Source organism: Pinus tabuliformis, chromosome J (genome assembly GCF_031772625.1).
Source record: "Pinus tabuliformis cultivar Carrire ecotype Pingquan chromosome J, CPIR1, whole genome shotgun sequence".
Taxonomy (NCBI): domain Eukaryota; kingdom Viridiplantae; phylum Streptophyta; class Pinopsida; order Pinales; family Pinaceae; genus Pinus; species Pinus tabuliformis.
Genome location: NC_142295.1, coordinates 1326275028 through 1326302341, shown reverse-complemented (window position 1 = coordinate 1326302341; position 27314 = coordinate 1326275028). Strand labels below are relative to the sequence as shown.

At 39.1% G+C, this 27314-nt stretch overlaps 1 pseudogene; it reads left to right on the top strand.

The window, feature by feature from the left end:
- Positions 1–17126: 17126 nt before the first annotated feature.
- LOC149232166 (U4 spliceosomal RNA) lies at positions 17127–17260 on the top strand (annotated as a pseudogene).
- Positions 17261–27314: the final 10054 nt, after the last annotated feature.

Genomic DNA, 27314 nt, shown 5'->3' with positions numbered 1-27314 from the left:
AATTGCAATGAGATTCTGCTTAAAGGTGACTTAATTGTATCACATTGATTTTGACATGACAACATCAGTAAAATGATATAAGTCGTTGTAGTTGGTACACGTATGTTTGGTGCATTAATCACTGTAGGAGATTGAAGGAATCTAGTGGCATTTTCGGTCAGAACTATTATTTGATTGACAACACCATGAATCTTGTGTTGTACATCATTTGTATTGACTGTGAAGGATTTAAGGAGCAGGTAATGTTGTTTTTGCTGAGCCTGGCAAGAATTATCAAATAGATTGTTTATTGGTCCCTGTGGTATACATTCTTTGGATATTGTTTTCTCCCTTAATTGTAAGTGCATAAAAATATTAGATTCATAGGAGACGGTACCATTAATCACGTGTGCCAATGATCTTGGACATTTTCTGATTGAATTCTTCAAAACTTATTTCCATTTGATCTTCCAAAATGTGTAGATAGTTTTGTTAGTTGGAACAATGCTAAAAGTTATAATACCAGATATTCTATTTAGCATAATGCTTTCCACCTTGCATTCTTTTTGTGGATATGGGTAAGCAATATGCTCTTCCAGTAAAGAATAAATTCTTGTGTGTAGAGTCAGTGGGTTTACTATGGTAATGATCGTAACATTTTGTCGTCTTTTGTTTGTTGGCATGTGGTTTAGTGGTTGAGACATGGTATCACCATGTTAATGACCCAAAGCCAAACTTTGATATCAGAGCCCTGAATTATAAGTTGGTTGAATTTTATGAGATTTATATGCGATATTAATTCAATAATTAACTAAAAATAGTCTTAGGCACCCTAAATCAACTTCAGTTTATACAGCTTTATGATTTCATTTATGCTACATCTCTGCATCTTATTTAGATTTTCTCATTCCCATATCGCGATTGTTCCTCACTTTACGCCTTACGACGTTTCCTTTACAACATCTAGTGCAAATGCTAATATAACTTATATAAAAATTTATGTTCTTTATGTTCTTAATACACTTGATCCCAAACTCATGAACCATACTATTGATCCAAAACTCATGAGCCATCTTAAAATAATATAAATTATATTTTCTTACTCATGAGCCATACTATTGATCTAAAACTCATGAGCCATCTTAAATAATATAAATTATATTTTCTTACCTTCTTTATCTATTTGATAAACGAGTTTATAATTTGCTAAGTCTACTCATTTCTCACGTTTTTTGCATGCATGGATGAAAAAAAATAGATTTAAAAAATATATATATAAATTCATTTCTCTTCGTAAAAGTGAAAACGTCTATATTTCTTTGACCCGGACAAACTCGGATTCATTTGACAAAAACAATCATATATTTTGGTTTTAACGTGGCTAACTAGGAGACAACCAAATTTAAGTTACTTCACAAAGTTATTAGCGCTAATATTCCACTTAAGAGTTGTTTATCATGTTCTTAGTACACCTTTTCACATTTTAATTCCAATAAAATATAGCCTTCTTGTGATGATCTTTAACATTTACCAGAAAAGCCATTAATTATAATTTCTCGTATCTTTAAAGGGTTAATGTTTTCTACTGGTTCATTCAATCTACGGAATGATATTGGTGACATGTCATGCAAACACACACATAGTTTGTATACATAAAGCTCGACTTCCATGCAACTCACCGAGAGACCAGCAAAGAGCTTCTCCCTCGATTTCCCAAGCCAAGACTAGTTCTAGATTTTTAGCTCTACTTTTACGCATAATTTTCTACAAATTCCAATTTCCAATTGTAACCTTATTAATATATGCCACGCCACTTCAGCTCAACATCCTTTGAAGAAAAAAAACTATCTGATCTATGTATTATGAATGAAAACCAGTTACATATAGTCTTTTACATATCCTTTTGTCGACATCCTTTTTTATAAACGAGATAAACTTTGCCTCTTTACATTAGCTTTGCATATTGTGATTCAGATTATGTGGCGCTCTGCAATCTTGAGTTCAACTAGATCCAGAGGTAAAGTCTTTCAAATATCAAAGGATGCTGATATCATCAGAACTGGAAGTTTTTTAGTCGGCCTTGGAAGAAAGATTGAAGCAATTGAGACTGCATGGGGAAGGTTGTAAGTGCCTAGATTATGTGGCATGGCTGTCGGGAGCAATGGAAACCCTCTCTGTGACATACGCGGATCTGTTTGTTCTTGTTCCTGCAAATACATTGGAATGGGATGATGAATGGACGAATGAATACACGATCTTTAACCTCGAAGTTCTCCATTTTTGCATCGCAGTGAACACTCAAATCGGAAAGCTTCAAGGAACACAACTTTTGCTCGACTTCTCTGATGGCATCCGGTCGTCTGACAAAATTCTACGAGCCATGGATAATCTGCTAGATGAAAATTTCAATTACCTGAAACGCAATGCGGCAATTGGAATTTTCAGTACCAAGTTAGAGGCTTTGATTAAACCCTGGAGGGTGAGGGGAAGGTATTATATTTGGGCTCGTCATCAGCTGATGCGCTTATGCATAGGGCTTTATATGGAACGAAATAAGAAGAAAAAGCGATATAAATATATTGAGGCAATATATGCCACATAACCTGTAGAGTAAAGGCATAGGGCTTTATATGGAGTAAAGGCAATAACTATATTATTTTCTGGTTCCTTTGCATGGATTCTATTGATGTGCTCTTCTTTTTCTGAATCTGAATCTTCTCGCCAGTTAATAAATTCAACCTTAAACTTGCGCATTCCGCCTGAGTTCTTGTGGTCCGTGTCTTTCCTGGACCTGCAAAAGAGGGTAATTCCTCTACAAGTGCAAAGCGATGATCGTGGGTCAGATAATGGATGGATTGGAAAGCTTACAGGCAGTAGTTGCGGACCTGAGGTCACTCATCCAGAAAATGCCATTACTTTCTGAGAACGGGAATAGTGAGGAGGAGAAGTTAAAGATGAGAATGGCTATCCATGTGGATGAATTCAAACATAAACTTGAAAGGGTTGACGAAGATTTAAGAATTTTTGAGAAACCAGGTGGATGGCTTCTTCAAGAATTTGGTGATTGTGAACAATGCTTTCATTCAGACCACCTCATTCTCATAACCATCACAAATTTTGTGTGCTTGTATTTACAATGTACACTGCATTGCAATTGCATTGCCATACTAGCCATCCGAGGCCCCGTTACCATGGCCACAGTAAGAGCTCGTCGATCTCGTCTCCACAGAGTCTGCCAAAGAGAGCATGCCCTGCGATAAGAAGGCAGAACAACAAATTTCAAAACAAAGCGGGAAAACAAATTTCAAATTCAAATGGCCTCTGGAAGTGGGCAATATAAATGGGAATCTGCTGATAATAAATGAGAAGTATTGGAACCGATGGAAATCATGCTACTGTCACTAGTACTCTTAAACTGCATTAAATAAACTATAGCTGAATAGGAAAGGTGGAGTCGCTGAGAATTCCCCTAAAGAGCTGAAATCAATGTATTCTTCTTGGAATTGCTTGTTCAACTTGTTTAATTCGCACATTATATCTGCAAGCACATGTAAACAAAATTGTACTGAAAAGAATTTTTTCTTATCATACCATGGGTCTTTTCTTTCATTTTTCCATAGCGTTAATATGGGAAGCAAGAGTACAACAAGTCTTTCAATGACTTGTCACCTTTAAAGCCATCTAACTCCATGGGTTGACGATTTGCTGGACGAACTCAATGGGGCTCAATTCTTCACTAAGTTGGATCTTCGCTCAGGCTACCACCAAATTCGCATGAAGGAAGTCGACATTCCCAAGACTGCTTTCAGAACTCATGAAGGCCATTATGAGTTCCTGGTCATGCCATTTGGTCTTTGTAATGCCCCCTCTACTTTTCAGAGCCTTATGAATCACATTCTCAAACCATATCTCAGGAAATTTGTCCTTGTCTTCTTCGATGACATCCTCATCTATAGTGGCACTTGGGCTGCACATCTTCAGCATGTAGATCTACTCTTGCAACTGCTCTGCAAGCATAAATTATTTGTCAAGATGTCTAAGTGTTCGTTTGGCATGGAAGAAGTTGAGTATTTGGGCCACATTGTGGGCCGTGAAGGTGTCAAGGTGGACCCCAAAAAGATCCAGGCAATGCAAGAATGGCCTCAACCTAAGACCTTGAAGAGCTTGAGAGGATTTTTGGGTCTCATAGGCTATTATCGTAAATTTGTCCGCAACTATGGCCGCATAGCGAAGCCCCTCACTCAACTCCTAAAGAAAAATTCCTTCTTCTGGAACGAGGAAGCACAACAGGCATTTACCGCTCTCAAAAACGCCATGTGTTCCACTCCAATCTTAGCACTACCTGACTTCACCAAATCCTTTTTCATTGAATGTGATGCTTTGGGGACAGGTATTGGGGCGGTCTTAATACAGGAAGGGCGACCTTTGGCCTTCACAAGCCAACAACTAAGTGGGAGGAATCTGGGCCAATCTACCTACGAAAAAGAAATGATGGCCATCTTACATGCAGTCGAGACCTGGCGACCTTACTTATTGGGGCGACGTTTTCAAATCCGCACAGATCATCACAGTCTTAAATATTTTTTGGAGCAATGCCTATCCTCCCCACAACAAAATAAATGGCTCGCCAAAATGCTGGGATATGATTATGAGACCATTTACAAGAAAGGGAAAGACAATAGTGTAGCAGATGCATTATCTCGCCAATTTGAGGAAGAAAGTACTTTGCTAGCAATTTCCCTCCCCATTCCAGAGTGGATTGAAGAGGCTCGCAAGGAATGGTTTTCACACCCCGGGCTATCCCAACTCATTTCTCAATTGCAAGTAGATCCAAATTCCGCCAAGGGCTACTCGTGGCAGGATGATATTCTTCGCTACAGGGACAGAGTCGTAATAGCACCAACATCCACACTCAAAAGTCGCATTTTGGCAGAATTGCACTCATCTCCCATTGCAGGACATTCGGGCTTTCAGAAGACGTATGCTCGCACTAGAAGATCATTTTTTTGGACAGGCATGAAAAAGGACATCCTTACTTTTGTAGCAGAATGCGATGTCTGTCAACGCCACAAAGGGGAAACCGTCAACACACCAGGCACATTACAACCATTGCCCATTCCGACATCAATTTGGACGGAGGTTTCTATGGATTTCATTACAGGTCTTCCAAAGTCCGGGAACAAGTCAGTCATCATGGTGGTTGTGGACCGACTGTCGAAGTATGCTCATTTCTGTGCCCTACCCCATCCGTTTACACCAACTTTGGTCACTCAATCTTTCATGGATCAGATTTTCAAATTGCATGGCATGCCCACTTCTATTGTGTCTGATCGCGACCCGATCTTCACCAGTAATTTTTGGCAGGAACTTTTCAGGATACAAGGCACTCAACTAAAACTCAGTACTTCCTATCATTCGCAAACGGATGGTCAAACTGAAGCCGTCAACAAATGTCTAGAAACCTACCTTAGGTGTTTCACTTCAAAAAAGCAACACCTTTGGGTATATTGGTTACCTTTAGCTGAATGGTGGTATAACACCAACTATCATGCCACCACCAAAATGACTCCCTATGAAGCAGTATATGGTCAACTTCCGCCTTCCCCTACTTCTTATCTCAAGGGGTGCTCCAAAGTACAAGCAGTGGATCAACTCCTACAACACCGCGCAACCATGCTCGCCCATCTTAAAGAGAATCTTCATCAAGTTCAGAACCGCATGAAGCAACAGGTCGACCAGCATCGCTCAGAGCGCCAATTTCAAGAAGGGGATCAGGTCTTTTTGAGGCTGCAACCATATAAGCAAACATCACTCAAAGACAAGGGTTGTCAAAAGCTCTCTCCAAAATTCTACGGACCATACCAAGTACTTCAGCGCATTGGAGAAGTGGCTTACAAGTTGGCTTTGCCACCTACTGCAAAAATCCATCCAGTTTTCCATGTATCGTGCCTCAAGAAAGTGATTGGGAACAATTGCCGAGTTCAAACCAATCTACCTGAATTGGACGAAGAAGGGTCAATCTGGCTTCAACCCGAACAGGTTCTAGACACACGAGACAAGCACCTGCGCGGCCGCATGATTAAGGAAGTCCTCGTCAAATGGAAAGACACCTCTCCGAAAGATGCAACTTGGGAACCAGCCACTATTCTTCAGCAGTTTCCGCAGCTTCAGCCTTGAGGACAAGGCTAGTCTTAAGGGGGAGGGCATGTTAGGGTCCCACCCTAACCCCCTTATTTATGTCATGGGATCACGTCATAGTCAAGAGTCAATAAAGCCCATATTAATATTTGTAAATGGTTAACCCGCAATTAATGACGGAACCACAGTTAGTTGCAAATGGGCCGTAGTATTAGATAGATGGTATTAATAAAACCCACGGTATTGGCCCATGTTATTGCATGTATGAGTCATATATAAAGGATAGAGACTCCCTGCAAGGAGCATCGTGTCTTATTTTGTAGTCGAGCTCTGCTCTGTTGGAGGTTGCCCCCTCGAAGAGGCAAGTGAACATTACTCTCTGAATAATAAAATCATTGCTATTCTGTGTTCTGGGTATCTTTTCTTCGCATATTCTGTATTTGGGTATCATTTTGCAAGTTAAGAGCATAACATTTAGGGACACCCAACTTAGAGCGGGAAAGTACCAATCCTAAAGTGTGAGAAGCTTTGATATTGATAGGGGTATCACCTTTGCACTTCTTCTTGGAGACTTTTGTGATATTGCTAGTGACATCAACATTCTAGGAGGTAGATCTAGGTTCTAACACACCACAAAGGAAAACGTTGGAAATCACAAAGTGTGAAAATTTAGAAGGAAGAAAATATTTGGTCACTAAGAAAGTTTGGTTGGTTGCTTCATAAATTGAGCTCAATAAGAAAATAAGTTTTTTACTTGTGAAAGGAGGGTGGCAAGTAATTTTCTTAGATTACAGGTAGGAAAAAATTTTGCATGGCCATTGAGCACAAGTGAAACCATCCATCAAGAAAGGGTAGCTCTACAATAATGCTTAACAATGTTACATGATAAATGAGACAAAATAATGCTTTGTGGATTAGTTTGAAACCACAATCTCAAGTTACTAAGCAAAGTAACATTAAATATCAAATAAAAAAGGAGAAGACTCACAAGCAAAGGGAAGTTGACAAGGTTTCTCAACAGCCCTGCTTGGTAGAAGGGTAAGACTCTTGTCCAAAAAAGTGGCTTCTAACCAAACTCCCTACTCACCAACCAAGGGAGAAAATGTTTCCATTGAGAAAAGAAGGAAGAATCATGAAAATTTGGTCATGAATTGACATGACATTAGACAAGAAGTTGCAGTGATGGTAGGAAGCCATCATGGTGGTTGAGTGGGCTTTTGTCAAAGTTTCGTGGATATGGGAGGAGGGGGTTACAAAGTGGTATCAGAGCATGGTTCAACCCTCAGATTATATGAGCGGTGTGTGTTGGTCATGCATGGATGTCAGTTGCATGTGTGTCTTTTACACTTGCATTCCATGTGCTTGTTGTATTTGCTGGATGATTGATTATTTTGGTAATAAGGTTTCCATGTTGAATTTGATGTTGATTTTGTGGAATGCATTTATCATGAGTATGTGACTGGTTGCATATGGATTATATGTTGCCTACTTACATCCTTGTATGTTAGGTTACATTCTTGTAGATTTCATTACATGTATCAGTCTTGTACGTCGATTACAAGAATTGATTGCTTATGCTCGACTACATGCGTTTATGCGTATGTGTAGTTGATTAGGCATTGCTTATGCATGTTGATGGTTGCATGTGGCTATGTGTACAATGGATTAATGGTTATTGTCGTGCATGAGGCCATAGCATGAAATGTTGATATGGCCTTGCATTGATGACAGGACCCTAGTTAGAGTGATGTTTATGTGTTGATACATTTATTTGCGTATGTCTATATGCTATTATGATTATGTTATAGATGTATCATGTTGATTTGGCGATCTTACAGACAAGGTATCCTCCCCAAGCTATACTGAGGTACATTGATTTATTGTGATTTGGTTTATCTGACATATTATGCATTGCAGGAAAGAGATCAAATGGCTAGCAAGATGGTTGACTACAAAGACTCTCCCTATGAATCTGAAGAGCAGTATGGTGTTGGGAACTCTTCCGATTTGGCAGTTACACTGAGAAGTTTGAAGGAAGAGATAAGGAGTTGTAAGGTAGATAATGACTGAATCATACAGGCACAAGAGAAGCAAGTAGAGGTTAATGTTATACTTCTTCAGAGTTTGTCAGACTTGCAGCGACAAGGGCCACTCCGGATCAGCCATGGACATGGGGATGGAACTAATGGGGCATATGGTAGTAGGTCTCCTGTTAGACAAAGGTCGGATGCATCTAACACAGTGAGAGATGGCAGGTTGATGGACACTCTAGATTGGAAGGGCGATGAGTACAAGTACTATTCTAGTTGTGGTTATGATAGACATCATGATCGTCATCGCTATCATCCTTACAGGAGGAATGATAGGGGATACTTTCTGGATGAATTCAAGAAAGCAAAACCACCTACTTTTGATGGAGATGTGAAGAAGACAGAAGATGTAGAGGCTTGGATACTTGGAATGAACAAATTCTTTGAGTTGCATGAGTACACAGATAACATGAAGTCCAAAGTAACTATCCAGCTTGAAAGGTAAATAAAACATTTGGTGGGAAGATGTGAAGCGAGTTAGAGAAATCAAGACAAATGAAATGAATTGGTGGGAGTTCAAAAGGCTTTTTCAGGAAGAAGTACTTGTTAGAAAGGTACTATGAAAGTAACGCTAAGGAATTCTATGAGCTAAAGATGGGATCAATGACAGACAAAGAGTACACGACCAAGTTTCTGGAGTTATTGAGGTATGTACCGTATCTTACTGATGAGAAGGCTAAAGTTTAGAGATTTTTTAGTGGTTTTCCATTAGAATTTAGAGATTGGATTGAGTATGATGAGCCTCAGTCACTTGAGGAAGTTATTGGGAAACTGAAGCATTGTTATGAACAATTAAAGCGTAAGAATGAATCTCAGCATGGATGGAAAGGAAAGGACAAAGGTAAAGGTAAATGGAAGCCTAAGAGGACAAGGCCTTCACATGCAGATGAGAAAGAGAATGTGGCACCACAAAAGAGATTTAATGCAGCTAGATAGGGACATGGGTCACAGTAGCAACAACAACATAGAGGTGAGGGCATTGGTCGGTTGGAGTGTTGGACATGCAGTAAGGAGCACCTTAAGAGAGATTTTCCACAGAATCAAGGTGGTAGGCCTCAGATATACAGTGAACAGGAGGCACAGACTGTTGGGGATGTTGGTCAGAGTGTTCCACATATCTATGCAGTAGTGGACAACAGGCAGGTAGATCATCAGGCATTTATAATTGAGATTGACAGTAATATTTGTGATCAATTTATTTATATTTTGATTGACCCTGGATCTAATTATAACTATGTTAGTCCTAACTTGGTGGATAAGTGTGGTTTGCATACTGAATTGAATGCAGAGTCTTGGTTAGTGCAATTGGTTGCAGGTACAAAGAAGCAAGTTCATCATTAAGTAAGAGCTTGCACATTTGACTTGAATGGTATGCCTACACATCTAAATGTATTACTGTTGGGATCATACAGTATGTTGTTGGACATGGATTGGTTATATCTTCATAGAACCAAGGTAGATTGTTATGAAAAAGCTATTGAGTGTGTTAATGAAAATGGAGAACTAAGAGTCTTGCAAGGTAAGAAGAAAGCCACATCAGTTAGGATGGTGATAGCTATGCAAGCAAAGCGTAGCCACAGGAAAGGGTGTATGTTATTTGTAAGACACATTTCTAGCAATAAGGGTAAGGAGGTTGAGTATGCAGATGTGTTGAACATGTACCCAATTTTGCAACAATTCCAGGATGTATTTCCTGAAGACATTAAATAGTTTCCACCTCACAAAGAGGTAGACTTTTCTATTGAGTTAGTGCTAGGGGCAGATCCAACATCGAAAGCACCTTATAGGATGAACACACCTAATTTGGTTAAGATGAAGTTGCAGTTGAAGGAAATGTTTGACAAGGGATACATTAGGCCAAGTGTACCACCTTGGGGCACACAGTTATTGTTCGTAAAGAAGAGATGGTACTCTCAGATTATGCATTGACTATAGGCAGTTGAACAAAGTGATCATCAAGAATAGGTACCCTTTGCCGAGGATTGATGACTTGTTCGATCAGCTGAAGGGAGCAGCAATGTTCTTAAGGATTGACTTGAGATTTGGATACCATCAGGTACGCATCAAAGAGGATGACTTTTACAAGACTACGTTCAAGACCAGGTATGGGCATTATGAGTTTGTTGTTGTTCCATTTGGCTTAACTAATGCTCCAACTACATTCATGTGCTTCATGAATAATTTGTTGTGTCTCTATTTGGATAAGTTTGTAATTGTGTTCATTTATCATATATTGGTATATTCTAAAAATGAGGAAGAGCATGCACTTAGTAGCAGTGTTGAGGTTGTTGAGAGAGCATTAGTTGTATGCTAAGCTCAACAAGTGTAGTTTCTTTCTAACCGAGGTACATTACTTGGGACATGTTGTCTCCATGGATGGCATTGCAGTGGATCTAGAAAAGATAAGAGCCATCATGGAGTGGGTATCTCCTAAGAGTGTGGATGAGGTGATACCTTTCATGGGTTTGGTAGGCTATGATAGGAGGTTCATTACGAACCGATTGCTTATCCTATCACATCATTGAAAAGGAAGGTAAGAAGTTCGAATGGAAAGAGGAGTGTGAGGCTAGCTTTGAGCATCTTAAGTAGTTGTTGACACATGCACGAGTGCTACATATTGCAGATCTAGACAGAGTTTGTGGTAAGCACATATGCTTGCAAGAGAGGACTTGGTGGAGTCCTTATGCATGATGGACATATGGCATGTTATGAGTCCCAGAAACTAAACGAGCACAAGCAGAACTACCCGAAACATGATCTTGAGTTAGCAGCGATCATACATGCATTGAAGAGGTGGAGGCACTATCTTCTTGGCAGGAGGTTTGCACTGATGAGTGATCATATTGGGTTGAGGTATTCATTTAATCAGCTGAATCTAAACGCCAGGCATGCTAGATTGTTGGCCATGATCAACAAGTTTGATTTCGAGATCAAGTACATTAAAGGTAAAGAGAATAGGGTGGCAGATGCTCTCAACAAACAGGTACAGGTACATCACTTGGCAGATATGAGCCTATGAGATAAACTTACATTATAAGATCTTACAAGCAGGTCAACAGGATGTCAAGAATATGGAGATTGTGCATAGGTTGCAACAGGGTACTCATACATGTACATGTGATATTTCAGGTACATGTACATGTAGTGGTACAGGTACAGGTGGCAGTACATGTACATGCACAGATATAGGTATAAGTATAGGAGCAGGTGCATAGGGTATGGATTATTGTCTTACATCAGATGGATTGGTCAGGTTTAGAGATAGGATATATGTATCAGATAACAGTGAGCTCAAGAAGGTGATCTTGATGGAGTTTCATGCAAAACCTTATTATGGTCAACCAAGTTATTAGAAGACACTGGAAACGATGAAGAGATTCTACTATTGACCAAATTTGAAGAGGGATGTCGCAGAGTTTGTGGCGAGGTGTTTTGACTGTCAGCGAGAGAAAGCATAGTGTAAACATCAAGGTGGACTGCTACATCCGATCGCAATTCCAAAGTGGAAATGGGAGGACATTTCATGGATTTCATCACAGGGTTGCCAAAGACAGTGAAACCACATGATTCCATTATGGTCATTGTGGGCAGATTAACAAAGGTTGCACACTTTATTCCAGTGAAGTGTACATTCTCATCTAGTGATGTGGAATGGGTATTCATTAGAGATGTGGTTAGACTACATGGTGTTCTGAAGAAAATTGTGTCAGACAAGGATGCGAAGTTCATTTCCAAGTTTTGGAAGGAGTTATTTACAGGTTTGGGCACAAAGTTGGCCTTTAACACAACTTATCATCTGCAGACAGATGGACAAACAGAGAGGGTCAACAAGAAATTGGAGGACATGTTGAGGATGTATGTGATGCATCAACAACGGAAGTGGGAAGAGCATCTCCCTTTGGTAGAGTTCGCACACAACAACATTATCAGGAGTCATTGAGGATGAGTCCTTTTAAGGCATTGTATGGGCGGAGTTGTAACACTCTATTATAAAACCAGCTCACAAAGATAGAAATGATAGATCAACGCCTTAGAAATAAGCCTCTTCGAGGGGGAAACCTCCTTTACATTACACAAATGAACAATTCTTAGATGATACAAATCACAAGACCTCCTTTCTATATATAGGAGTCTAAGGGGTCATAATATAATCAGAGCCGACATATCAATAATAATGTAAGGGAACAATAATAAAAAATAGTGGGCTTCTATGGGGCACAATAATAACAATATGGGGACTACATGGGAAAAAAATATATAATAAGGGGGTTTTACTAATAACAATAAGGGGTTACACTAGTAGTATAGGGACCTAACATGCCCCTCTCCTTCAAAAAGTGTTGTCCTCAACGCTTGAGTAGTTCTTGATGCTTCTGTATAAAATTCTTGTCCTCCCATGTGGAATCTTCAATGGGTAAGTTCTTCCACTTGATGAGATACTCTGAAATTGATCGATTTCATAGATGTTGGGTTCTTGTTTCTATGACTGCTCCAGGTTCCAATATGATTTTTCCTTCCTCGTCAAGTTCTGGCAATATTGTTTGAATTGAGATCTTCTGCAACTTTTGAATGAGTGGCCACACTTCTTTGTCATTGTTCCATTCATCCTTTGATTTGTTTATCCAATCTAGTTGGATAATAGAAATGGCACCAAACAATGCTTCCACATCCTCATCCTTTCTTGAGAGTGCATCTGCAACAACATTTTTCTCCCCTTTTTTGTAGATGATTTCACAGTCATAACCCAACATCTTTGTGACCCATTTTTGCTTTTCTTCTGAAGATAATCTTTGTTCTAAAAAGTATTTAAGGCTATCATGATCTGTTTTTACCTTTAAGCGTCTTCTCATTAAGTAAGGTTTAATGTTTGGAGGAAAATTTCCTGGAATCAAGTGAATAACATAATCATGATCACAAATAGGTGGGAGGCCTTTGGGAATCTCAAATACCTTGGAATGATTGTCCAAGTGTTTTTGGAGATCTAGAGAAATAGAAGATTTCGATGTGGGAACCTCTAGCGAACATAATTATGAAATTACGCCTCTTTTTTCTTTCCTTAGAAGCTTTGTCATTCCGTTAGAGATGATTATCTTTCTTGGTTTCCCTGTGATACCCCTTAATTCAACTTCCTTTCCTTCCGAAGAAAATTTCATGAAAAATTCTTGAAAATTAAAAGCTATTGTACCCAAGGATTGTAGTCATTGGACTCCTAGTACAACATCAGCACCAACCATTGGAATGGAAAACATTGGGCTATTCAATACATATTCTCCCATGGATAGCTTGATATTATGGCACTTTCCAGAGCAATTTATGGTTCCTCCACTTCCAACCATCACTTGACATTCTGGTGTTGGATATAGGAAGCAATTCAATTCCTTGGCTATCTTACAATGAATAAAATTATGGGTACTGCCCAAATCAATCAACATTATTACCTTTTTCTTCTTGATATGCCCTTCTATCTTGATAGTTTGAGGAGTGGTAATTTCGTCCAATGCATTACAAGATATTGTTGGATTCATTTCTTGATGCTCTAAGTGATCTTTCGCTTCTTGAACCTTTTTCTTCTTGATATGTCCTTCTATCTTGATAGTTTAAGGAGAGGTAATTTCGGCCAATGCATTACAAGATATGGCCGGATTCATTTATTCTTTCTCGATGTGATCTTTCACTTCTTAAACCCTTTTCTTCTTGTTATGTCCTTCTATCTTGAGAGTTTGAGGAGTGGTAATTCTTGCCAATGCTTCACAAGATATGGTCAGATTCATTTCTTCTTTCTCTAGGGTTGGTTCCTGGTGTATATCCTCTTCTTTTGATGTTTCCTAATCCTTTTCTTCCTCCTCTCCACAATCAATGTAAAATAATTTCTTCTCAGCACACTTATGACCTTTAATGTATTTGTTATCACAATTGTAACAAAGCCCCTTTGCTCTTTTTTCTTCCAATTGTTGTGGTGTCAACCTTGTAGGTTGTGGAAGGATAGGAGAAACAACATTTCCATCTTTATAGTTGTGAGGGGTAGACTTCCTTGTTGCCATAATTTTGCTTTCCACTTTTCTTGCCAACCTGAATGCCTTCTCCAATGAATCAGGTTCCCAAAGACGAACCTCATGTTGAATGTTATCCTTTAAAGTCCCTATGGAGACATCAATCCTTTGCCTCTCTGGAATATCATTTTCTCTTATCTTCAAGTTTTGAAAGTCCTTAATAGGGTCTACCATTGAACACTTTTGTTTGAGATTTATCAATTGGCTAAAGAAGGTGTTTCTCTTTGTATCCTCATAATGCGCTATCATTTCCTCTGTGAAAATTGACCATGTAACAAGTGGTTTACAAGAACAAAGCCCTTTATACCATAAAAATTGTTTTGGTTCTAAATAATTAGATGCAATACATACCTTTTGTAATAGTGGTACACCATGTAGATCAAAATATTTCTCCATTTGTAGTATCCAATTTATCGGATCCTTGCCATCAAACTTCCTCATCTCACTTTTTCTTGATTTTAGGAGCTCGATCTTGAAACGACTGTAACTCTGTAATTTCAGATCTTTAAGTTCTGAAATTTCGGCTTGTAATATCCCTCTGAGTCCTCTTTCTAACTTCGTGAGTCTGATCACAATTGGATTCCCGAAGAAAGATTTATGTCGAATCTCCTGCGATGACCTAACTATATACTAGTTCAGTAGAGTGAACTTGTACGACGTGCCACGTGTCACTGTTTCAACCTTAGGTTCTGAAAAGTATACCCAAACAAAATAAAGCCTTTCCACTTTTTGTAACTTCTTATGAAATTTCAATCTGATGCTCAGAGAGAAAGTTATGATGATTTTCCCAAGTTCACGTGTATAGGATGTAATTCGGGAGTCTGCAAAAACCCTAACTTCCTCAGATCATATATCTGAAACTATAGCGAGACAAGATCAGAAATTTGGACCCGAGGTTTAGACTGATTTCTTCTCAAATGGGGTTTTTTTTATAGCTTCTGAAACTTCGTAGCAAAAAAGTTATAGCGAAAATTCCACGATGACATGTTTTAGATGAAATTATGAAGCTTGCAAAAACCCTAACTTCCTCAGATCATATATCCGAAAATATAACGAGACAAGATCTGAAATTTGGACCCGAGATTCAACGAGATTTCGTCTCAAATTGCTTTTTTTAAGCTTCTAAAACATCGCATAAAAAAAGTTATAGCGAAAATGCCACGATGACCTTTTTGGAGCAGCGAAACCTTAGAAGCCAAAGCTCTAATACCAAATGTTATGAATCCAGCTCACAAAAAGATAAAAATGATAGATCAACGCCTTAGAAATAAGCCTTTTCGAGGGGGCAACCTCCTTTACATTACACAAATGAACAATTATTAGATGATACAAATGACAAGACCTCCTTTCTATATATAGGAGTCTAAGGGTCATAATATAATCAGAGCCGACATAACAATAATAATGTAAGGGCACAATAATAAAAAAATAGTGGGCTTCTATGGGGCACAATAATAACAATATGGGAATGCATGGGAAAAACAATATAATAAGGGGGTTGTACTAATAACAATAAGGGGTTACACTAGTAGTATAGGTACCTAACACACTCCCATCAACTGGAGTGATTCAATTAGTAGGGTGTTGATTGGACCAGAGATGTTGGCAGACATGGAACATGAAATGCAAGTGATCAAGATGAATCTAAAGCCAACACACGATAGGATGAAGAGTTGTGTAGATAGGAACATGTTGTTCAAGGAGTTCCAGGTTGGCAAACATGTGTACTTGTGCATCAAACTGAAAAAAGAGCTCTTTGCGGATTGGATCATGTTCTAAGCTGGCACCACAGTTTTTTGGACCCTTTAGTATCATTGAGAGGATTGGACCAGTAGCCTATCCACTTGCATTGCCTCCAACAGTGAAAGTCCAAGATGTTTTCCATGTATCTTTGCTTAAGAAGTATGTTAAGGATGCTAATCATGTGATTGAATGGTCTATATTGTAGGTAGAACCAAATGGAGAATTCCAACCGGAGCCTTAGTGTATATTGTAGAAAAAGGTGCTCATGCTCCAGAATCGACCAATCGAGCAAGTTAAAGTGCAATGGAAGCACTTTGGGCCCGATGAAGCTACATGGGAGATGGCGGATTAGATGCGAGCTATGTATCCTTCCTTGTTTGCCGGTTGAGGCAAAGAAGCTTCGATATGGTGGTTTGGTATATGCTTTATGGTGGTTTGATATGTGCTTTATGGTGGTTTGGTATATGCTTTATGACGTTTTGATATATGCTTAAATATGGTGTTTAGTATATGTTTTGATATATGATTTGGTATATGTTTTTGGTATATCTTTTTGGTAATGTTGCCATATATACACATGTATATGGATGTAAATACCGCCATGAGCTATGTTATAAAACTCGACTATGCGGTATGGGTGTTATGTCATTATGATTATGTTGTCATGTTACTATGCTATCATGTGGTTATGTTATCATGATGTTATGATGTCATATGGATTGGCACTCAACAGGATGATCATTGTAAATATCGTAATGAGTTGTGTTACAAAGCTCCACTATGCAATATGTTGTCATGTTATTATGATGCTTTTATTTTGAGCAATTCTTTCATTGTAAATACTACATCGATCTGTGTTAAAAAGCTCCATGAGCAGTATGTCTTCTTTCAACAGGTTGCTGAGGTATATGTGTGATTAAACACTAAGGGTGGTGTCCCCCAAGGGGGAGGGTTCTGTAATAGTCCTGGTGAGAATTCCATGTAATAAAAGTTAATAGTGATGAGATCTAGGGATTACTTGTGAGAAAAATATGTTTACACAACATTATCTTGTCCCACATGTAAAAGGGGAATAAAAAGAGCATTGAGGGTGAGTATATCATTGGGGAGGAAACACAATGATAGTATCTTTGTGCTTAGGGTAATGACACAACTACTGAGGTAAAACCAAGGCACATCAATTGCTAGTTGAATACTAATTCCAAACCTTGTTTTTGACCTAGGTCATGCCTTGGCCCTCGAGAATTCAGGGCCATACCTCAGACATTTCAACTCACGTTTTTCACAACCCATAGTTTTTCCCATGGTATTTTGATGTAATCATTCTATAAAATAAAAAAATAAATTATTTAATTAAAATAAAATAGTCAAATTACCGTTAAGTAAACATTTTGACTCACTGTTTTCACAACCCATGGTTTTTTTGTAGAAATTCTGCAAATTCTCTACAAATCTCGCTCGAAGACCATGTAGAAAATCTCACTGTAGATTAACCCGATAATGCAATATACCAAAGCAAAATACTATAATCTACTTCTACTATCAATTTGCGGAAGCTTAAATATTGAGCAAGATCGAGCTGAACACATATAACCAGAAGGAGAAGAATCAATGCACAATACACATGAAAATACTCAGAGGAAAGCCTCAGCTAAAAACCCCACTATTTGTATTATCATACAAGGTGGAAATACATCAGAATTATACAAGCCTTAGCTCTCAATACAATCCTCATGGATGCTCACAGGCAATCAAAGCTTCTCTCAAGCCTTCTCCTCTGCCCTCCATGCTCCTATTTCCTTGCGTTGTTCTTCTGGGATGATCTTCTCCAACCAAGTGGAAAACTGATCTCACATCCTGTAGGAACTGCGCAATCCTCAAGGAACCTTCCCTTGACTGCATGCATTAGTTTTCTTTATAGGAAAACACATGCAACTGATAGTACATTGTCCTTGACATTTAGCTCAACTGGGTCTTTCTCAAAATAGACATGCATGAGTTTCTGATGAGGGAATCTTCAGTTATCTAGAGTACAGTTGTTGAGTGCATGTATGCATTAACTGACTGATAACTCACAATTAGTTCCTCAAACAATTTGGAACTAATTTAACTGGACTTAACTCAGTAAACTGAGTTAACTAATTACAACTCAAATATAACTCAATCTTATTTCCTTAATTAAGGGATAATATCCTTAATTTAAGGGATAATTGTTGCATGACTTTAGAAAGACTTCTAACTTGAATTTCTCCAACTAATTAATCCATAATGAATTAATTAATTAATTCCAAGCAGCTGGTGAGACTAAATTCGATTTTGATTCACAATTTTAATTCAGGGACAAATTAAAATTGGAATTTTTGGATTCTATTTTTATCATTTCTTGTTGCTATTTTCAACACTCCCTCTCAACAAGAAAGGAATTCAACTCGATCCCGATCGTGAACCTTTGGAATGTTATGCATGTAACACTTCTCTCTAGTGTTGTTTCTGTCAGGCCAGGAGTAACTCCAGACTTGGCAGAAAAACTCAGAAAAACTGATTCGTTTATTTCATTAGGTAGCTATTGTTATATACATGAATGTGACTGATCAGTTCATCTTCTTGATGACTGTTCACAATCCAAATTCACCCAATCGCAGAGGATTAGGTGTCAACATTCCCCCCCTTAATCTGAAGGGATGTTGGTGAGTCCAAGCATCGTTCTGAATCTTTCAAGCTTTTCTCTTCCAAGCGCTTTGGTGAAGATGTCTGCAATTTGCTCATTTGTGGAACAATGACGGAGATGGATTGTTTTGGTCTCAACATGATGTCGGATCAGATGATATTTAGTATTGATGTGATTTGTACGATCATGGAACTTTGGGTTCTTGGCCAACTTTATTGCAGAGGTGTTGTCAATCATGAGTGGAGTTGATTGTACTTGTTTTACCTGCAAATCTTCAAGAATTTTCCTGAGCCACACAACTTATTCTGCTTCTGTTGTGGAATTTGTTGGAACTAATTGTTTGCGTGATCTCCAAGAGACAGCTCCTGATCCAAGACTCATAGCATATCCTGAAGTAGATACTCCAGTTTCTTTGTCTCCATCAAAGTCTGAGTCAGAGTATCCAATCAAGCTGAAGTCGTCCACCTGTGTATACTTGATTCCAAGGTCTTGAGTTCCCTTCAAGTACCTTAGAACTCTTTTTGCAGCAGACCAATGTCCCTCACAAGGCTTTTGCATGAACCTGGAGAGGATTCCAACAGTAAATGAAATGTCTGGTCTGGTAGTAGTGAGGTAGATGAGACTTCCTACCATACTTTGTTGCATCCTCAAATTCCTTTCCTTCAATAGATGTGAGCTTTAAGTTTTGTTCCATTGGAGTAGAAAGAGGATTGCACTCTGTCATGCCAAATCTGTTTAACAAATCTCCAATGTATTTCTTTTGAGAAAGAAATATGGATTTTGGATGTTAGGTTACTTCAATGCCAAGATAGTAATGAACATAGCCCAAATCAGTCATTTCAAAACTTTTTCCTAATTCTTTCTTTATGGATGCAATATAGCTTTCATTGTTCCCTGTCATTAAAAGATCATCTACATATACCACAAGATATACAACTGTTTTTCCAACTTTCTTGACAAATAAAGTTGCATCATCAAGATCAAAATGATTGAAGTTGAGTTTCAGAAGATGCTCAGTTAGTTTTTCATACCAGGCTCGTGGTGCTTGTTTCAGGCCATACAAGGACTTCACAAGTTTGCATACTTTATGTTCATGTCCTTTCACAGCAAATCCTTTAGGCTGGGACATAAAAACATTTTCTTTTAGATCTCCATTCAAGAAGGCAATTTTTACATCCATTTGATGGACTTTCCAACCGTTCTGAGTTGCTAGTGCAAAGAGTGTCCAGATGGTGGCCCATTTTGCTGTGGGGGCAAAAGTTTCCTCATAATCGACCCCTTCCTTTTGTGCAAAACCTTTTGCCACAAGCCTAGCTTTGTGCTTGTCAAGTGAGCCATCAGCTTTGTACTTGTTCTTGTAGACCCACTTGCAGCCAATTGGTTTGGTTCCAAATGGAGGATCAACCAGCTTCCAAGTGTCGTTCTTTATGAGGGCATCATACTCCTTTTGCATTGCTTCTTTCCATTCATCATGAGAAGCAGCTTCTTTGAAGGAAGTTGGTACAAAATCTGTAGACAAGTTCAATTCACAATCATAAGTAACATCCATATCAACAGGGGAATTAGAGTCATCTACATCACCTCCATTTTGTCGGTTTGAATTTTTGGTTCCTGTTTTTCCAATTTCATCAGGATGAACACTTTCAAGTGTCTTTGTCAGCCACTTTGGGGGACCTTTCTGAGATGGTCCAGGCTGCTCTGTTGATTGAGTTGGGACTGAATCAAGATTGAGTCTCCCAATTCTATCAATTACATCACTTAAAGCATCATCCGTTGTTGGAGTTTCATGCAAGGGAGATTGTTCTTCAGAAGAAGATTCCACATGTTGATCTAGTATAGGAATCCCCCCTTCAAGATGTGGAATCTGATTATCAAATTCTTGAAATGATTTTGTTTTTGCGAATCTATCCAAGCGATCAAGTTGCCGCTCAACAACATTGTCAGATTTGGATGATTCCAGAAAAATGACATCTCTAGATACAACAAACTTTTTATTTACTTCATCATAGAGGCGGTATGCTTTAGAGGTGTTTGAATACCCCAGGAAGATACATTTACGACTTCTAGCACCAAGTTTGTTTCTATGTACCTTTGGTATCAAAACATAACAGGTGGAACCAAAAATCCTGAGATGTTTTACCGAAGGAACATGTCCATACCACAATTCATAAGGAGTCTTGTTTCTTATAGCATTAGATGGACATCTATTCTTTATATATGCAGCACATAGAACAGCATCAGCCCAAAACATTATCTTTACATTTTTGAAGAAAAGCATGGATCGTACCATATTCAAAATTGTTCTATTCATTCTTTCTGCTACACCATTCTGTTGGGGATTATAAGGTACAGTTGTTTGATGTTTGATCCCATGTTGGCGAAGATAGTTTTCAAATTCATTTGATGTATATTCTTTTCCATTATCAGTGCGAATAGACCCAATATGAGATTGTGCATCATTTTCAATCCATTTATGAAAATTCTTGAATGTTTGAAAAGCATCAGATTTGTTCTTCAATAAATAAACCCAACACATTCTGGTGTAATCATCAATAAATGTCATGATATATTTATTTCCATTTGCAGAAGGAACAGGCATTGGACCACATAAATCTGAATGAATGAGTTCAAGCTTTCTATGTGCTCTTGAATGTGAATCATGAAAAGGCTGTTTGTTATGCTTTCCTAGAATGCAAGCATCACATTGCTTATGTTTCCTAGGAATTGTAGGCAAACCAGCAACACCATTTTTCTTCAATAATCGGAGACTGTCATAGTTTAAATGTCCAAATCTAGCATGCCATAATAAACTTGATGGAAGTGTACCTTCTTCATGATGAGAAATATATGAGAAATGTTGTGCATGAGCAGAGGTTCCTTGCAGTTTGAGAAGCCTTTCTTCTTCTATTACCCTCATGACAAGTGAGTAGTCAGATGCTTTTCTTACCTCAAGCTTGCCATCAAACATATGAATGGAGTGACCTTGCTGGCATATGTGGACCAAGGACAACAAGTTTCTCTTGAGCTGTGGGAGATATAGAACATGATCCAGAAGAAAGTCTGGAAGACCAGGCAGTTTAAGCCTGATTGTGCCAAGCCCTGATGGCTTGATTTTTGACTGATCTGCAAAGTATACTACTCCATCAACATTGTCAGTGAAATCTTCAAAAAAATCTTTCCTATGAGTCATATGACAGGTTGCTCCTGAATCAAGCAATCAATCATTTTTCGAAGAAGCAAGTGAAGCATTAAACAAATCTTCATTTACTCCAATGTTACATTGTGCCTCAATATAGTGAGCGGATTCAGGTGCTTTACCTTTTTTTGTATCATCAGTTTTACCTTTCTGCTGGTTTCTTTTCTGCTCAATTTTGTCCCATGGTAGCTTGCATGTAGAAGCATCATGTGATCCATTTCGTTTGCAGCGAATGCAATGCAGATCTGCTTTTTCTGCTTGAGAATGTCTGCCCTCCCTGCCTCTGAAGTATCTTCCTCTTCCTCTTCGTCCACCTCTTCCTCTTGTAGAATCTTGAACAGGATGCTTTTCTTTATGAGCAAGGCAAACAGTCTCTTCAGAAGATTCAGGGACTGTCTTCTTTCCAAAGGCTTTCTCTCTTTCAGCAAACTTTTTCACAAGAGAGTCAAAGGTTATATCTTTAAGATTTCCATTTGCTTGTAAAGACTCAAGATAATTGGAGTAGGTAGGATAGAGTGCCTTGAGAAAAGCAATAAGAGGGATATCCAACTCAACCTTAGTGGATTTGATATCATGCATTATGGGTTTTACTTCAGATGCAAGAGCAAGAGGATCATTATTTTTCAGTTCAAGAGTGAAGAGTTTAATCATGAGCTGAACAACTTCAAGTGCAGAATGTGAGTCATAGAGTTCTTTCAGTTTTTGTAAAGCTTCAAAGGCAGTTGAATATGATGAAATATGGCGACTTACTTCTTCATTTACAGATGCTGTGATTAATGCATAGGCTTTGCTGTTCTTGTTTTCCCAAAGGACGAGCTCTTTGTCTGATGTAGGCTGCACTGGTTCATTGTCTCCTTCTCCGACACACACTCCTTTCCACAACTCATTGAAGATGAGGGTGTGTTTTATCATCCGGGACCATTCAAGATAGTTCTCCTTGCCAGTGAGAACTATTCCTAACATAGAGATGATTGAATGCATTCTGTAAAAAAATACTTTTGCTGATAGAGAAAAAAATATTTCTGCCAATATACAGTAGAAATGAACTCAAAAGGGCATTCTCAAAGGGTATTATCATCCACTAAAATTTCTAACATAAGATTTTCCTGTACCCATTGAATCACTGTCATCACAACTTCAATACACAGACAGAAAATGACTTTCAAAAAAGTACACAGCTACCAATAAAAATCATTCCATGCATGCGCAGCAGTATACAGCATGGGATGCTCAATCTTTTCACACGAGTTTAAAATTCAACAAAAGATCTGTGGTGCTCAAATATCTCAGTGGTCTTCCCAATCGCCGACTCCACAATTTTAAACTGTCAGAGACTCCATATCTGTCTTGATGTGGCCACGGTATCGCAATATATACATGAACACAAATAGCCGAGTTATGTTCAGAACATTATCACGAGAAACAATATTCTGCTGAATGCAGGATTGAAGGCCAATATAACAAAATTCAACATGGGGACCAAGAATAAAATTTCAGGCACTCTTGCGCTCACAGCTTCTAAAAGAGCCCTGCCTGGGGCCTAACGGTGGGCAGGGTTAACTAAAGGCATTGCTTGCGGTTGGTCGGGGTTTCAAATCCCGCTGGATCTCATTCTCGGTGGAACCTCCATGTTTGAGAGAAGTCGACCTCGGCCACAACGATTGACCTCGGCTGTCTGGCGTAGCGGAACCGGTTCGTTGTTGATGCCTATTACCGTGGTGCTGTTGGGGCTTTGAATTCAATACTCACAGCGTCGTTGCCTTTCCCTTCGCATATATTTGCAGCTGTTGCCGCACTCCTATGGCTTTTCCTGCTATGGACGCTGCCTTGAATATCTCACTTTCGTTACCGTCCTCTGCCCATTTATTGGAATTTTTTTATAAGTGCTTTGCTTGTTTATGATATTACTAAAGCATCTACGAGGCGTATCAACAGAAGACGCTCAGAGTTTTGCTGAGAAAGAGGGTCACAACTCACTCCATGGATTTCATAAGGAAGCAGTTGGAAAAGGAAATAGACAAGTTGCTCGATATCTCAGGCGATGCCAGAGAGGTTCGTGTGGTCTCGGGACTTCCAACGAAGGGCAGCCACACCATTACATGCAGCAGAGGTTTATGCGAGAGGCACGGGTTTTTACACGCAGCAGAGGCTTCAAAATGGATATGGAAAGCTGCAGAAATGAAAAGAAGTGGTGCATAGATGATATCAATAGCAGGATACAAGGTTTCAAAAATTTTAACGCACAGGTTTATGGACAGTCAAACAGCATGGACAGCGCTGCATAGTGGAGCGCTGCATAGTGGGGCAGTTACTATGTCAGGAGCTGCTCAGGCAGATGCGTTATGGCAAAGTATGGGACAGAGGAGTTACAAGGCACGCCAAAAAAGGGACCTGGAACCTAGCTCTGATACCATGTCAGGCCAGGAGTAACTCCAGACTTGGCAGAAAAACTCAGAAAAATTGATTCGTTTATTTCATTAGGTAGCTATTGTTATATACATGAATGTGACTGATCAGTTCATCTTCTTGATGACTGTTCACATTCCAAATTCACCCAATCGCAGAGGATTAGGTGTCAACAGTTTCTCCAGCAACTCCAGGAACAAAAAAAAAATTTCCAACCTGAATCAGTATGATGCATCTGTCATCAAAGCCTCTGATTGCTATTGCCTCTGTCAACTGAAAACTTTGCGCTTCAGTTGACTCTGTCTTTTTGTACTGTTGTCAATCCTTCTTTGTGCTCTTCAGTATCTGACTGCTCTAGCGTCTGTCACTTTGATCTCTGACTGCGTCAATACCACTGATTCCTCTTGCTACTATGTACTTTGGGCTCCCGTAGCAAGGTACCATCCATGAGATAAAACCTCTCAATGGACCTTGCCCAATTTCAGCCTTCTTGGGACTATCACTTCACATCGCCCACCTCACTCCTGGAGGTATGGCTGCATGTGATCCCTCTGCCCACTTCTCCACTTGTGGCTCTTCCACAATTGTTTGAGACTTCTTCTGGGGTGCATGTTGAGAGGTAATTTACTCTCCCTCTCAGCCACCAAGTCTCTAACATTTTCCTTGCTCCTCAAGGCTTTGCATGCATCTTCAACCTCAAGAGCATACAAGTTCTTAACTCGTGAACCAGTCTGTTTCAACTGTCTCATGGTGATGTATCTAAGGAAAACCTTTCCTTTACTGAAGACAACATCGTAGCCTTTGTCCTCCAACATCGTGACTGATACCAAGTTCTTCTTCAGTCCAGGCACATACTTCACATCTGTCAAGGTGATAGGAGCTCCATGCTCCCTCTAAAAAGAAACCATGCCCACTCCTGAAACACTATACCTTTTGTCGTCACCCATCTCTATGTGCATCTTGAGGTCTTTCTCCTCCAAGGTACTGAATAAACTTTTATCGCCGGTCATGTGGAATGAGGCTCCACTGTCAAGATACCAAACACAACCCATCATCGATGACACCATGCATGCGATGAGGGTAAAGTCCATTTTGAACTGAGAGGCTAATGCCTCACCTTCCGATCCTTCCAAGGATCCCTTCTTGGACTTCTTCGATGGGAAATTAGTCGCATAATGACCCATCTCATGACAATTAAAGCATCTCACTTTAGACTTGTCACCCTTCTTCCCTCCATGAGAAGAATTCGATTTGGAATGGGAATCCTTCCCCTTCCCTTTCCTTGCCTTACTCGCTAAGGCCATATTTTCTTCATCATCATCCTTGGATGAAGAACCATCTTGAGTGCTCCTCCTGATCTCCTCTTGCATGAGATTCGACCATAGTTGTTCCCAATCCGGCAGTTTCTCCCTTCCATTCACGGAGTCTTGGTAGCTATTCCAGCTCTTTGGAAGGCTAAGGAGAGCGAGGCTCACCATATCATCATCGGCAGTAGTTATTCCCACATTGCTAAGCTCATCTTTGCAAGTGGTGAACTTGTTCATATATGTGGAAATAGTATCGTCGTTCTCCATCATGATTCTTCGAAGCTTATCCTTGAGCGCCAATTTCCTCTGGTCGCTACTGTTTTGGTAGAGGTCCTTCAATGTCTTCCACATTGAATATGGAGTATCCTTCCCATGGAGACTCGAGACAATATGGTCTCGAACTCCCTCAAGGATGATCCATCTCGCCCTTACCACACACTTCTTCCACTCAGCCAACTCTTGTGCATTAGTTGAAGCTGGCTTTGGGATTTCTTGATCAATGAAATCCTTCAAGCCATTATCTTCTAATACAGCCTCCATTCTATCTTTCTATGCTATGTAATTCAAGCTTCCTTCCAAGACATACTCGATTCTCAAGCCATAGAATGCCATTGGCCAACCTTGAAGTATGATAAGAATTCGATTTGCACCTATAACCTCAAACATCAAACTTCGAATTCTCTTATATGTATATCGTTCACAGCTCCGATAAACTTGGCTTCAATACCATGTAGAAATTCTGCAATTTCTCTACAAATCTCGCTCTAAGACCATGTAGAAAATCTAACTGTAGATTAACCCGATAATGCAATATACCAAAGAAAAATACTATAATCTACTTTTATTATCAATTTGCGGAAGCTTAAAGATTGAGAAAGATCGAGCTGAACACATATAACCAAAAGAAGAATAATCAATGCACAATACACATGAAAATACTCAGAGGAAAGCCTTAGCTAAAACCCCCCTATCTTTATTATCATACAAGGTGGAAATACATCAGAATTATACAAAGCCTTAGCTCTCACAGCTAGCCAGCTCTCAGTACAATCCTCATGGATGCTCACAGGCAATCAAAGCTTCTCTCAAGCCTTCTCCTCTGCCCTCCAAGCTGCTATTTCCTTGCATTGTTCCTCTGGGATGATCTTCTCCAACCAAGTGGAAAACTGATCTCTCACACTGATCTCACACCTTGTATGAACTGTGCAATCCTCAAGGAACATTCCCTTGACTGCATGCATTAGTTTCCTTTACAGGAAACCACATGCAACTGATAGTACACTGTCTTTGACATTTAGCTCAATTGGGTCTTTCTCATAATAGACATGCATGAGTTTATGATGAGGGAATCTTCAGTTATTTGGAGTACACTGGTTGAGTAGCATGCATGCATCAACTAACTGATAACTCACAATTAGTTCCTCAAACAGTTTGGAACAAATTTAATTGGACTTAACTCAATAAATGAGTTAACTAATTACAACTCAATCTTATCTCCTTAATTAAGGGATAATCTCCTTAATTTAAGGGATAACTGTTGCATGACTTCAGAAAGACTTCTAACTTGAATTTCTCCAACTAATTAATCCACAATGAATTAATTAATTAATTCCAAGCAGCTGTGAGACTAAATTCGATTTTGATTCACAATTTTAATTGAAGGACAAATTAGAATTGGAATTTCTGGATTCTATTTTTATCATTTCTTATTGCTATTTTCAACATTTTTCCCATGGT